A 13,614-nucleotide genomic window follows, 5' to 3' on the forward strand; every position below is an offset into this window, starting at 1 on the left:
CCCTCAACTCACCACACCCCCCACTTCCCATCCAGTCACCTGTCCAGTTTCATAATATTCACTGGTTTATTAGAAAACTGTATAGCTTACTTGTTGACTGTTAACTTCGAAAGGCAACTTGAAATGTAGGTATATAAATATATGTCAAGCAAATGCGTACTCTACCTTTATAAAAGGAATAACTATGATATTTAAAGTAAGTGTTATTGGTAACAGTTCATAAACAATTAATTAACAGTATTGGATTGGATTTGGTAATGTTCTGGTAATGTACAGCCTGCTGGTCACCCTAGCAGCACCCACCTGTGGTACGTGCTCCAGCAGGTATCTCTCTCTGGTCACCCCCAAAACCAATTCTTCCTTTGGCCGCCTCTCCTTCCAGTTCTCTGCTGCCAATGACTGGAACGAACTACAAAAATCTCTGAAACTGGAAACACTTATCTCACTCACTAGCTTTAAGCACCAGCTGTCAGAGCAGCTCACAGATTACTGCACCTGTACATAGCCCACCTATAATTTAGCCCAAACAACTACCTCTTCCCCTACTGTATTTATTTATTTTGCTCCTTTGCACCCCATTATTTCTATCTCTACTTTGCACATTCTTCCACTGCAAATCTACAATTCCAGTGTTTTACTTGCTATATCGTATTTACTTTGCCACCATGGCCTTTTTTGCCTTTACCTCCCTTATCTCACCTCATTTGCTCACATTGTATATATAATTATTTTTCTACTGTATTATTGACTGTATGTTTGTTTTACTCCATGTGTAACTTGTGTTTACTCCATGTGTAACTTGTGTGTAACTTGTGTTGTTGTATGTGTCAAACTGCTTTGCTTTATCCTGGCCAGGTCGCAATTGTAAATGAGAACTTGTTCTCAACTTGCCTACCTGGTTAAATAAAGGTGAAATAAAAAATAAAATAAATAAAAATGACAGGGACTGATAGATATTGTAATCAACAAGTTTAGATTAATATGGGGAAATATCTCCATAGACCCTGAACTTGGATGTTGTAAATACAAGGCTCTGCTTTGTGAAGATTTAAACCACTTTTTTCTATAAATGATTGCAGACTTTTTAGAAAATGTTCATTTTTAGCTAAATATTTCTAGCTTTTATTATTTTTATTTCAATACTTTTTAAAGATATATTCTTTGTATTTTTATTATTTATTTAAATCAGTAGTAGTAAGTACAGCACATAAAAACTAAAATGAGATGCCCAGTGTACATGGTAAACATTGCCATCTGGTGGCAACATAGAGATTATGGCTGATAACAAACCTGTTACGAAACCACATTGGGTAACGTGTCAATAAAAACATGTTTCATGGCGTTTCTGATCACATTAGCATATTTCGGGGTGTGGTTTGCGCACAGCTCTTTTTTGGGCAACTATGAGTGAGAGTGCCATTCCAGTTTACCTGATGTGTTGTGTTACGCTACTAAAACGCTATGGCCTTTTACAGTGGTTACTGTCATAGTTACAATACATTTGGAACGTATTAAGACCCCTTGGCTTTTTCTAAAAGGGATTAAGTTGTTTTTTTACCTCAGGGATCTACAGATAGTACCCCAAAATGACAAAGGAAAAACAGGTTTTCTGAAGTTGTCAGTATTCTTTTTTTAAATATCAGAAGTATTTATCAGAGGTATTTATTTACAGAAGTATTCAGACCCTTTACTCAGTACTTTGTTGAAGCACCTTTGGCAGCGATTACAGCCTCGAGTCTTCTTGAGTATGATGCAGCAAGCTTGGCACACCTGTATTTGGGGAGTTTCTCCCATTCTTCTCTGTAGATCCTCTCAAGTTCAGTCAGGTTGGATGGGGAGTGTTGCTGCACAGCTATTTTCAGGTCTCTCCAGAGATATCAAATCAAATTTTATTGGTCACATACACGTGATAAGCAGATGTTATTGCGGGTGTAGCGAAATGCTTGTGCTTCTAGCTCCGACAGTGCAGTAATATCTAACAAGTAATATCTAACAAATTACACAACATATACACAACATATACCCAGTATACACAAATCTAAGTAAGAATGAATTAAGACTATATACATATGGACAAGTGATGTCAGTAGGAATTAATTAAGATGTTCAATCAGGTTCAAGTCTGAGCTCTGACTAGGCCACTCAAGGACATTCAGAGACTTGTCCCGAAGCCACTCGACCGTTCTCTTCACTTTGTGCTTACAGTCGTTCTCCTGTTGGAAGGTGAACCTTAGGACCATCAGACTGGGGCAAAGAGCTCTGGAGCAGGTTTTCATCAAGGATCTCTCTGTACTTTGCTCCATTCATCTTTCCCTCAATCCTGACTAGTCTCCCAGTCCATGCCGCTGAAAAACATCCCCACAACATGATGCTGCCACCACCATGCTCTACCGTAGGGATGGTGCCAGGTTTCCTTCAGACGTGACGCTTGGCATTCAGGCCAAAGAGTTCAATCTTGAGAGAATCTTGTTTCTCATGGTCTGAAAGTTTTTAGGGGCCTTTTGGCAAACTCCAAGTGGGCTGTCATGTGCCTTTTACTAAGGAGTAGCTTCCGTCTGGGCACTCTACCACAAAGGCCTGATTGGTGGAGTGCTGCAGAGATGGTTGTCCTTCTGGAAGGTTCTCCCATCTTCACAGAGGCACTCTGGAGCTCTGTTAGAGTGACCATCGGGTTCATGGTCACCTCCCTGACCAAGGCCCTTCGCCCCTGATTGCTCAGTTTGGCCGGGCAGACAGCTCTAGGAAGAGTCTTGGTGGTGGTACCCGCAAAATAGTACCCGCAAAACACGAGTCTCAACGTCAACAGTGAATAGGCGACTAATCTCAGACTGGCCAATAAAAGGAAAAGATTAAGATGAGCAAAAGAGCATTGACACTGGACAGAGGAACTCTGCCTAGAAGGCCAGCATCCCGGAGTCGCCTCTTCCCTGTTGACGTTGAGACTTGTGTTTTGCGGGTACTATTTAATGAAGCTGCCAGTTAAGGACTTGTGAGGCGTCTTTTTCTCAAACTAGACACTCTAATGTACTTGTCCTCTTGCTCAGTTGTGCACCAGGGCCTCCCACTCCTCTATCTATTCTGGTTAGGGCCAGTTTGCACTGTTCTGTGAAGGGAGTCAAACACAGCGTTGTACCAGAACTTCAGTTTCTTGGCAATTTCTTGCATGGAATAGCCTTCATTTCTCAGAACAATAATAGACTGACGAGTTTCAGAAGAAAGTTATTTATTTCTGGCCATTTTGAGTCTGTAATCGAACTCACAAATGATGATGCTCCAGATACTCAACTAGTCTAAAGAAGGCTAGTTTTATTGCTTCTTTAATCAGAACAACCGTTTTCAGCTGTGCTAACATAATTGCAAAAGGGTTTTCTAATGAAACAAAAAACTTGCAGAGGGTTTTCTAATAATCAATTAGCCTTTTAAAATTACAACGTGCCATTGGAACACAGGAGTGATTGTTGCTGATAATGGGCCTCTGTACGCCTATGTAGATAGTCCATAAAAAATCTGTCGTTTCCAGCAACAATAGTCATTTACAACATTATTAACAATGTCTACACTGTATTCTGATCAATTTGATGTTATTTTATTGTACAAAAAATTTGCTTTTCTTTCCAAAACAAGGACATTTCTAAGTGACCCCAAACTTTTGAATGGTAGTGTACATACATTTACATATGCATACAGTACCAATCAAAAGTTTGGACACGTCTTCTCCTTCAAGGGTTTTTCTTTATTTTCAAAACTATGAAATAACACATGGAATCATGTGGTAACCAAAAGAGTGTTAAACAAATCAAAATATTTTACCGGTCAAAAGTTTTAGAACAGCTACTCATTCAAGGGTTTTTCTTTATATGTACTATTTTCTACACACGTATAATAATAGTGAAGACATTAAAACTATGCAATAACACATATGGAACCATGTAGTAATCAAACAAGTGTTAAACAAATCTAAATATATTTTATATTTGAGATTCTTCAAAGTAGCCACCTTTTGCCTTGATAACAGCTTTGCACACTCTTGGCATTCTCTCATCCACCTGGAATGCTTTTCCAACAGTCTTGAAGGAGTTCCCACATATGCTGAGCACTTGTTGGCTGCTTTTCCTTCACTCTGCGGTCCAACTCATCCCAAACCATCTCAATTGGGTTGAGGTTGGGTGATTATGGAGGCCAGGTCATCTGATGCAGCACTCCATCAGTCTCCTTCTTGGTCAAATAGCCCTTACCCAGCCTGGAGGTGTGTTTTGGGTCATTGTCCTGTTGAAAAACAAACGATAATCCCACCTTGCGCAAACTAAATGGGATGATGTATCATTGCAGAATGCTGTAGTAGCCATGCTGGTTAAGTGTGTCTTGAATTCTAAATAAATCACCAACCGTGTCATCAGCAAAGCACCATCACACCTCCTCCATGCTTCACAGTGGGAAACACACATGCGGAGATCATCCGTTCACCTACTCTGCGTCTCACAAAGACATGGAGGTTGGAACCAAAAATCTCAAATTTAAACTCATCAGACAAAAGGACAGATTTCCACCAGTCTAATGTCCATTGCTCATGTTTCTTGGCCCAAGCAAGTCTCTTCTTATTATTGGTGTCTTTTAGTAGTGGTTTCTTTGCAGCAATTTGACCCTGAAGGCCTGATTCACGCAGTCTCCTCTGAACAGTTGATGTTGAGATGTGTCTGTTACTTGAACTCTGTGAAGCATTTATTTGGGCTGAAATCTGATGGGCAGTTTTAACTCTAATGAACTTATCCTCTGCAGCAGAGGTAACTCTGGGTCTTCCTTTCCTTTGACGGTTCTCAGTTTCATCATAGCGCTGGAAGGTTTTTGCGGCTGCACTTGAAGAAACTTCCAAAGTTCTTGACATTTTCAGAATTGACTTACCTTCATGTCTTAAAGTAATGATGGACTGTCGTTTCTCTTTGCTAATTTGAGCTGTTCTTGCCATAATATGGACTTGGTCTTTTACCAAATAGGTAGGGGTGGTATATCTTCTGTATACCACCCCTACCTTGTCACAACTGATTGGCTCAAATGCATTAAGAAGGAAATATTATATTTAGATATGTTTAACACTTTTTTGGTTACTACATGATTCCATATGTGTTATTTCATAGTTTTGATGTCTTCACTATTATTCTACAATGTAGACAATAGTAGAAATAAAGAAAAAGCCTTGAATGAGTAGGTGTGTTCAAACTTTTGACTGGTGCTGTATATACAGTGCCTTGCGAAAGTATTCGGCCCCCTTGAACTTTGCGACCTTTTGCCACATTTCAGGCTTCAAACATAAAGATATAAAACTGTATTTTTCTGTGAAGAATCAACAACAAGTGGGACACAATCATGAAGTGGAACCACATTTATTGGATATTTCAAACTTTTTTAACAAATCAAAAACTGAAAAATTGGGCGTGCAAAATTATTCAGCCCCCTTAAATTAATACTTTGTAGCGCCACCTTTTGCTGCGATTACAGCTGTAAGTCGCTTGGGGTATGTCTCTATCAGTTTTGCACATCGAGAGACTGAATTTTTTTCCCATTCCTCCTTGCAAAACAGCTCGAGCTCAGTGAGGTTGGATGGAGAGCATTTGTGAACAGCAGTTTTCAGTTCTTTCCACAGATTCTCGATTGGATTCAGGTCTGGACTTTGACTTGGCCATTCTAACACCTGGATATGTTTATTTTTGAACCATTCCATTGTAGATTTTGCTTTATGTTTTGGATCATTGTCTTGTTGGAAGACAAATCTCCGTCCCAGGTCTTTTGCAGACTCCATCAGGTTTTCTTCCAGAATGGTCCTGTATTTGGCTCCATCCATCTTCCCATCAATTTTAACCATCTTCCCTGTCCCTGCTGAAGAAAAGCAGGCCCAAACCATGATGCTGCCACCACCATGTTTGACAGTGGGGATGGTGTATTCAGGGTGATGAGCTGTGTTGCTTTTACGCCAAACATAACGTTTTGCATTGTTGCCAAAAAGTTCAATTTTGGTTTCATCTGACCAGATGTTTGGTGTGTCTCCCAGGTGGCTTGTGGCAAACTTTAAACGACACTTTTTATGGATAGCTTTAAGAAATGGCTTTCTTCTTGCCACTCTTCCATAAAGGCCAGATTTGTGCAATATACGACTGATTGTTGTCCTATGGACAGAGTCTCCCACCTCAGCTGTAGATCTCTGCAGTTCATCCAGAGTGATCATGGGCCTCTTGGCTGCATCTCTGATCAGTCTTCTCCTTGTATGAGCTGAAAGTTTAGAGGGACGGCCAGGTCTTGGTAGATTTGCAGTGGTCTGATACTCCTTCCATTTCAATATTATCGCTTGCACAGTGCTCCTTGGGATGTTTAAAGCTTGGGAAATCTTTTTGTATCCAAATCCGGCTTTAAACTTCTTCACAACAGTATCTCGGACCTGCCTGGTGTGTTCCTTGTTCTTGATCATGCTCTCTGCGCTTTTGACGGACCTCTGAGACTATCACAGTGCAGGTGCATTTATACGGAGACTTGATTACACACAGGTGGATTGTATTTATCATCATTAGTCATTTAGGTCAACATTGGAACATTCAGAGATCCTCACTGAACTTCTGGAGAGAGTTTGCTGCACTGAAATTAAAGGGGCTGAATAATTTTGCACACCCAATTTTTCAGTTTTTGATTTGTTAAAAAAGTTTGAAATATCCCATAAATGCGGTTCCACTTCATGATTGTGTCCCACTTGTTGTTGATTCTTCACAAAAAAATACAGTTTTATATCTTTATGTTTGAAGCCTGAAATGTGGCAAAAGGTCGCAAAGTTCAAGGGGGCCGAATACTTTCGCAAGGCACTGTATATCTTCAGCCATTCCTGGACCTGTGACCAAAAACAAGCTACATATGGACAGTACCAAAATAAATGATCTCATGACTTTGTCTCTTCACAGCACAATATTCAGAGCTGGGAAGGTTGTATCCCTCATATATATATAACATTCTAATGGTTGCAATAACTTTGTATAATAATTTTAATTGAAAAATGATATGTTTTGAATCCAGCGTCGTTTTGCATATCAGTTCATAAACCATGTGCCATGCAACATCGAAAATCTCTTCCCAGCTTTTTTGCAATCTATATGGCACAGCTGTCCATTTTTTGGTCCTTAAATGAAACTGGTATATTTATTGATCACAATTTTCTTTAAACAATGTTGGTCTTTAATGCCAACAGACAAGCTCCTTACTTTTCTCCCTTCCTCTCCCTGCCTCTTCCATTTATTGCAGTAATACTGCAATTAGTTGGTTGTAATTCTGTGTAGAGCAGACATTTCCATATATTTTTGTTAGCTGCGTGTGTGACATAACTCCACCAGTCATATTTATGATAGAATTTACAAAGTTTATACATTTAAAATAAATAAAAAATATAATGCATTTTTATCAATTGGTATATTTGAGTTCAACCTCAATATTTGTTTTATTATTTGTTCTGTCTTTTATGGTGGATTAAACTGAAATTGCAACCAACTTTCTATGGCTTGTTTAAAAACATAACTATATTTTGGAGATTATTTAATTTTCAAATAATCGAAAGTGAGGCCATTCTTGAACATGGGGTGAGACATTCTTACCAATTACTAAGTCTAACTTTTATATGACTGACACCTTTAATGAGAGGTCTTAATGCTTTAATATTTCATCATTTCTGTCCTTCGAATTCATATTCATATTCATTGCCATTCCAAATAAAATGGAATATTCTTTGCTCAAATAATTTTAAAAACAGGTTGCTAGGTGTAGGCAAGGTCATAAACAAATAGGTGAAACTGGGATATGACTAAAGAGTTAATCCGGGTGATTTTCCCACAAATAGACAGGTATTTTCCTTTCCAGGGTAGCAAGATCTTATCTATTTTTGTATTGGTATTGGTGTGAGATCATTTCTTTCTTTCGGGATATGTATACCGCGTATGTCCACAACACCGTCAGACCATTTTATTAGTGAATTGCCAGGTAATGTAAAAGTTACAATTTTTTGTGATCCAGTAAGTAATATTTATCATAATTTGGTTTTAATCCAGAGTTTAGAAAAAGTATCTAGATCCTCTATGAGGCTGTGGAGGGATCCAAATTGTGGATTTAAAAGAAAACATGAATCATCAGCGTCCAATGACACCTTTGTTTTTAATCCCTGGATTTCTAGCCCCTTGATATTATTGTTGGATCTGATTTTAACAGCTATCATTTAGATGGCAATAATAAATTGATATGCCGATAGTGGACAGCCTTGTTTTACTCCTTTTGACAGTTTAAAACTTTCTGAGAAGTAGCCATTATTTACTATTTTACACCCAGGGTTACTATACATAACCTTAACCCATTTAATAAGCGATTCTACAAAAATGAAATATACATGGAAATTAATTTCATGAAATCGACATACAAATACACAAACACAACACACTATATAATACATGCAGTTTGGAAAACTAGAAAGAGTACCCCAGTCACATATTTTCAAAGTATCTGCGGCTTACGGCCTGGCCTATTGTCTGGCTTACACTGTCTGGCCTACTCGCTGGCCTACTGTCTGGCTTACTGTCTGGCTTACTGTCTGGCCTACTGTCTGGCTTACTGTCTGGCTTACTGTCTGGCCTACTCGTTGGCCTACTGTCTGGCCTACTGTCTGGCCTACTGTCCGACCATGTATTTGTATATGGCTGTACTGTTAAAGAAGTTCAAAGAAGAAAATAGAGCTACACCACAACCATAAAACTAAATATCCTTAAATTGTCCCTGACAAGGATTATTCTGATTAACTTAATATGGACAGTATTAGGCAGTGATGTAAAAGTTGCAGGGCCTTAAATGAGTTAGTTGTAGGCTCAATTAACTTATTATATGATTTGGCCAAATACTGATGAGCAATAATGAACATTTTCCATTATATTTCTTACCCTCTGTCTAAGGGCTTCCCAGAGGTTCCCTCTGTCAAATGGCTTCCCAGAGTTATCCTCTGCCAAATGGCTTCCCAGAGGTACCGTACCCTCTGCCAAATGGCTTCCCAGAGGTACCCTCTGTCAAATGGCTTCCCAGAGGTACCCTCTGTCAATGGGCTTCCCAGAGGTACCCTCTGTCAAAGGGCTTCCCAGAGGTACCCTCTGTGAAAGGGCTTCCCAGAGGTACCCTCTGTCGAAGGGCTTCCCAGAGTTATCCTCTGTCAAAGGGCTTCCCAGAGTTACCCTCTGCCAAAGAGTTTCCCAGAGGTACCCTCTGTGAAAGAGCTTCCCAGAGGAACCCTCTGTGAAAGGGCTTCCCAGAGATACTGATACGTTGAATCCTATGCCCAGCGTGTTAAACTAATCTTCTCAGGAAACAAGTAAATTTCTGAATATGTCACATCCAATAACCTTTGCCCAGTTTCATAGTTTTTCTTCGAATTCTTCGAATTTGGATGATCGTTCAAAACGATTTTCCCAGTCGAAGCTCGTTTTTTACCAGAGTTCCCAGTTTTCTTGGACACACTGAAGTCGGAGATTTACAAGTTGCCAGTTGTTTTGAACGCGACATCATATGTTGCATACATCAACCAATAACCATTCATCATAGACTGACAGAATGAAATAACATGTGGTTAGCTGATACGTAAAATACATATCCAGACGTTGTAAGATCTGGCAGGATTCAGCAACGCCTGGGCAGAGGAAGGTGCCCAGTGTCTCGCCACCATCTGCTGCAGATGAAACAGGTTAGTTGAAAAATAACTTTGCCTACCTTCAGAAATCACTCATTCCTTTGCTGGACCAACTTCCTTTGCTGGACCAACTTCCTTTACTGGACCAACTTCCTTTGCCGAACCAACTTCCTTTGCCGGACCAACTTCCTTTGCTGGACCAACTTCCTTTGCTGGACTAACTTCCTTTGCTGGACCAACTTCCTTTACTGGACCAACTTCCTTTACTGGACCAACTTCCTTTACTGGACCAACTTCCTTTACTGGACCAACTTCCTTTGCTGGACCAACTTCCTTTGCTGGACCAACTTCCTTTGCTGGACCAACTTCCTTTACTGGACCAACTTCCTTTACTGAACAATCTTTGAGGAAGAACTGGGACTACAATCAGATAATGAACAAAAAAACATTACCACTAGGTCTGAAAAACTATTTCTGCAGACGTGAAATAAATGTTTAAATCAGAAAGACCTCTCAAACCACTTCACCTTATCCACCACTTGGTGATGCATAGCAACCATATTGTGCCAGAACGTTCACTACACATCAGCTATCAGGGTGGAGAGGTGTGTTATAACACATGGGCGTTTGTGTCCTCTTTTTGAATGTACTCCTCAATCTTTGTTGTTGTCTTAGCATGACCTTGTGCTATCTATGCCTGACTGTACTGTGATACCCTGCCTTTAGATTTGGTCCTGTAGCACCTTATTGTACCTAACCACTGTTCACTCTAAAAGGAATGTAGTCTGCACTGTCGGACAACATACACCAAATAAACTGTATGCACACTAAGGTATGACACGTTCAATTGTAAAGCCCCAATCTACCACTCTAGACTTCTCAAGTCAGTCTTTAGTACTAACGTCATCGTCCTTTGTTGTCCTCACATCCCAATCAAACTATGTTTTCAAAAGCATTCAGGTGGCGCAACTTTCACTGGGGACACGTCGGGTAGGCTGTTTGGAGTTTGGCGCCCCTTGACAGCATTTATGCGCTCAGCTGCTACAGACCGGATCATACGTCAACATGACTTAAGCCTCAATCAGTTTGTCTCTTTACCCCAGTTTATCAACAGTGCGAATGAACCCATGCCACCGATTGGATGCTGGAAAACATCGGACACAAGCTTGACACCAAGGCAGTTTGGATGCAGAAAGGGAAGGTCGACGACAGATTCCTTGGTCAGCCTGCTAGACATGAACTCCACTGAGGCAAGCAAGACCATCTGCACTATAATAACAACAGATTGCCAACGCCTTCAAACAAAGTTGACCATACAGTGGTAACAAAGTGCATGATTCAGCTATGGGTCAAAGAGTCCATTATCCCCTGAGTCTGTAGCGTCATCTCCAACAGGAAGCAGAGGATGAGGTATTAAGGTACCCTCTCATCGTGGCAAGTTGCAACAGCTGACCTGTTGAGACGCTTCTTAAGCCGTTTTCACATTTGCAATTTGAAGTGACTAAAATAAAATTAAAATGCATACGCAATTCGTATCTGTTCTTTTTCCTGCAGTCTGAACATGCAAAAAGGAATCTGATATTTTGGGCCACATTTCAAATCACCTTCTCAGGTGGTTTTAAATTATACAAATCTGATTCCTGGTCATGTGAACCGTGTCTGAATGTTCAAATCTGATTCCTGGTCATGTGAACCGTGTCTGAATGTTCAAATCTGATTCCTGGTCATGTGAACCGTGTCTGAATGTTCAAATCTGATTCCTGGTCATGTGAACCGTGTCTGAATGTTCAAATCTGATTCCTGGTCATGTGAACCGTGTCTGAATGTTCAAATCTGATTCCTGGTCATGTGAACCGTGTCTGAATGTTCAAATCTGATTCCTGGCCATGTGAACCGTGTCTGAATGTTCAAATCTGATTCCTGGTCATGTGAACCGTGTCTGAATGTTCAAATCTGATTCCTGGTCATGTGAACCGTGTCTGAATGTTCAAATCTGATTCCTGGTCATGTGAACCGTGTCTGAATGTTCAAATCTGATTCCTGGTCATGTGAACCGTGTCTGAATGTTCAAATCTGATTCCTGGTCATGTGAACCGTGTCTGAATGTTCAAATCTGATTCCTGGTCATGTGAACCGTGTCTGAATGTTCAAATCTGATTCCTGGCCATGTGAACCGTGTCTGAATGTTCAAATCTGATTCCTGGTCATGTGAACCGTGTCTGAATGTTCAAATCTGATTCCTGGTCATGTGAACCGTGTCTGAATGTTCAAATCTGATTCCTGGTCATGTGAACCGTGTCTGAATGATCAAATCTGATTCCTGGTCATGTGAACCGTGTCTGAATGTTCAAATCTGATTCCTGGTCATGTGAACCGTGTCTGAATGTTCAAATCTGATTCCTGGTCATGTGAACCGTGTCTGAATGTTCAAATCTGATTCCTGGTCATGTGAACCGTGTCTGAATGTTCAAATCTGATTCCTGGTCATGTGAACCGTGTCTGAATGATCAAATCTGATTCCTGGTCATGTGAACCGTGTCTGAATGTTCAAATCTGATTCCTGGTCATGTGAACCGTGTCTGAATGTTCAAATCTGATTCCTGGTCATGTGAACCGTGTCTGAATGTTCAAATCTGATTCCTGGTCATGTGAACCGTGTCTGAATGTTCAAATCTGATTCCTGGCCATGTGAACCGTGTCTGAATGTTCAAATCTGATTCCTGGCCATGTGAACCGTGTCTGAATGTTCAAATCTGATTCCTGGTCATGTGAACCGTGTCTGAATGTTCAAATCTGATTCCTGGTCATGTGAACCGTGTCTGAATGTTCAAATCTGATTCCTGGTCATGTGAACCGTGTCTGAATGTTCAAATCTGATTGATTTGCCCTCAAGTGGTTTTTAGAGTTATTTGGCATATCTTGTTGCCAATTTGTGAAGAACATGTGGTAGGTAGCTAACTAGCTTGTTAATTAATTAGTGAATGTTCCAGAAAACTAAACAGATACCTAGGTATTTTCTTAAAACTGCATTTTTGGTTAAGGGCTTGTACGTAAGCATTTCACTGTAATGTCTACGCCTGTCTATTCGGCGCATGTGACAAATAAAATTTGAGATAGTTGACTACTGTGGCTAGCCAAAAAAAGGACTTGTTTTGGAAGTTGGATTATTTTATCATTTAAAGCTTTAAAAATGTTCTAACACTTGATGTTGAACATTCAGAGCAACTGGGAAACGTCCGTGGCAGACATTGTTGTCACCTTAGAAGTCATGTGGCAAGCCGAGTAATCAGAAGCACAAGCTCCACCACCAATCAGCCTACACCACTGCGGCACACACCCCTCTTTACTATGACAACTAGTGTAGCCATGTCAGCAAATTACTGCTGTCTGAACACACACATCTGATTTGGTCACTTGTAACTTGCTGTTTTGGACAGTCAGTATTCAAAAACGGATTTACAAGAAATACATGATTTCAGCATTATGGCCTGTAGTGTGAACAAGGCTTTAGACCAGGCCTGGGCAATTCCAGTCTTCGGGGGCTTGATTGGTTTCACATGTTTTCCCCCCATCCCTACTAAACACACCTGATTTAAGCTAACTGCATTTTTAAGGGAAGATTGTGTTCAACGTGTTCTAGAACAGATGCACTACTAGGTCAATGTGCACTCCATGCAGTTCAACCCAAACAAGTGCAAAGTCCTGCATATTTTCTTTACAAACAACCCACACCCCTTTGGAACCCCTGTACCTAAATGGACACACTGCAAACAACATCTGATATTTAACTGCTGGGACCCTGGAGCAAAGATGTCCAGGTTGACCAGCAGGTGGAGTCCTTGGTGAAAAAGGGGCTCCAGAAGGTCCTTGTGGTTCTCTGTGGCTCAGTAGCATGACACATTCAACGCCAGGATCGTGGGTTCGATTCC

The sequence above is a fragment of the Oncorhynchus mykiss genome, chromosome 1 (genome assembly GCF_013265735.2).
Source record: "Oncorhynchus mykiss isolate Arlee chromosome 1, USDA_OmykA_1.1, whole genome shotgun sequence".
In the NCBI taxonomy this organism is placed as follows: Eukaryota; Metazoa; Chordata; class Actinopteri; order Salmoniformes; family Salmonidae; genus Oncorhynchus; species Oncorhynchus mykiss.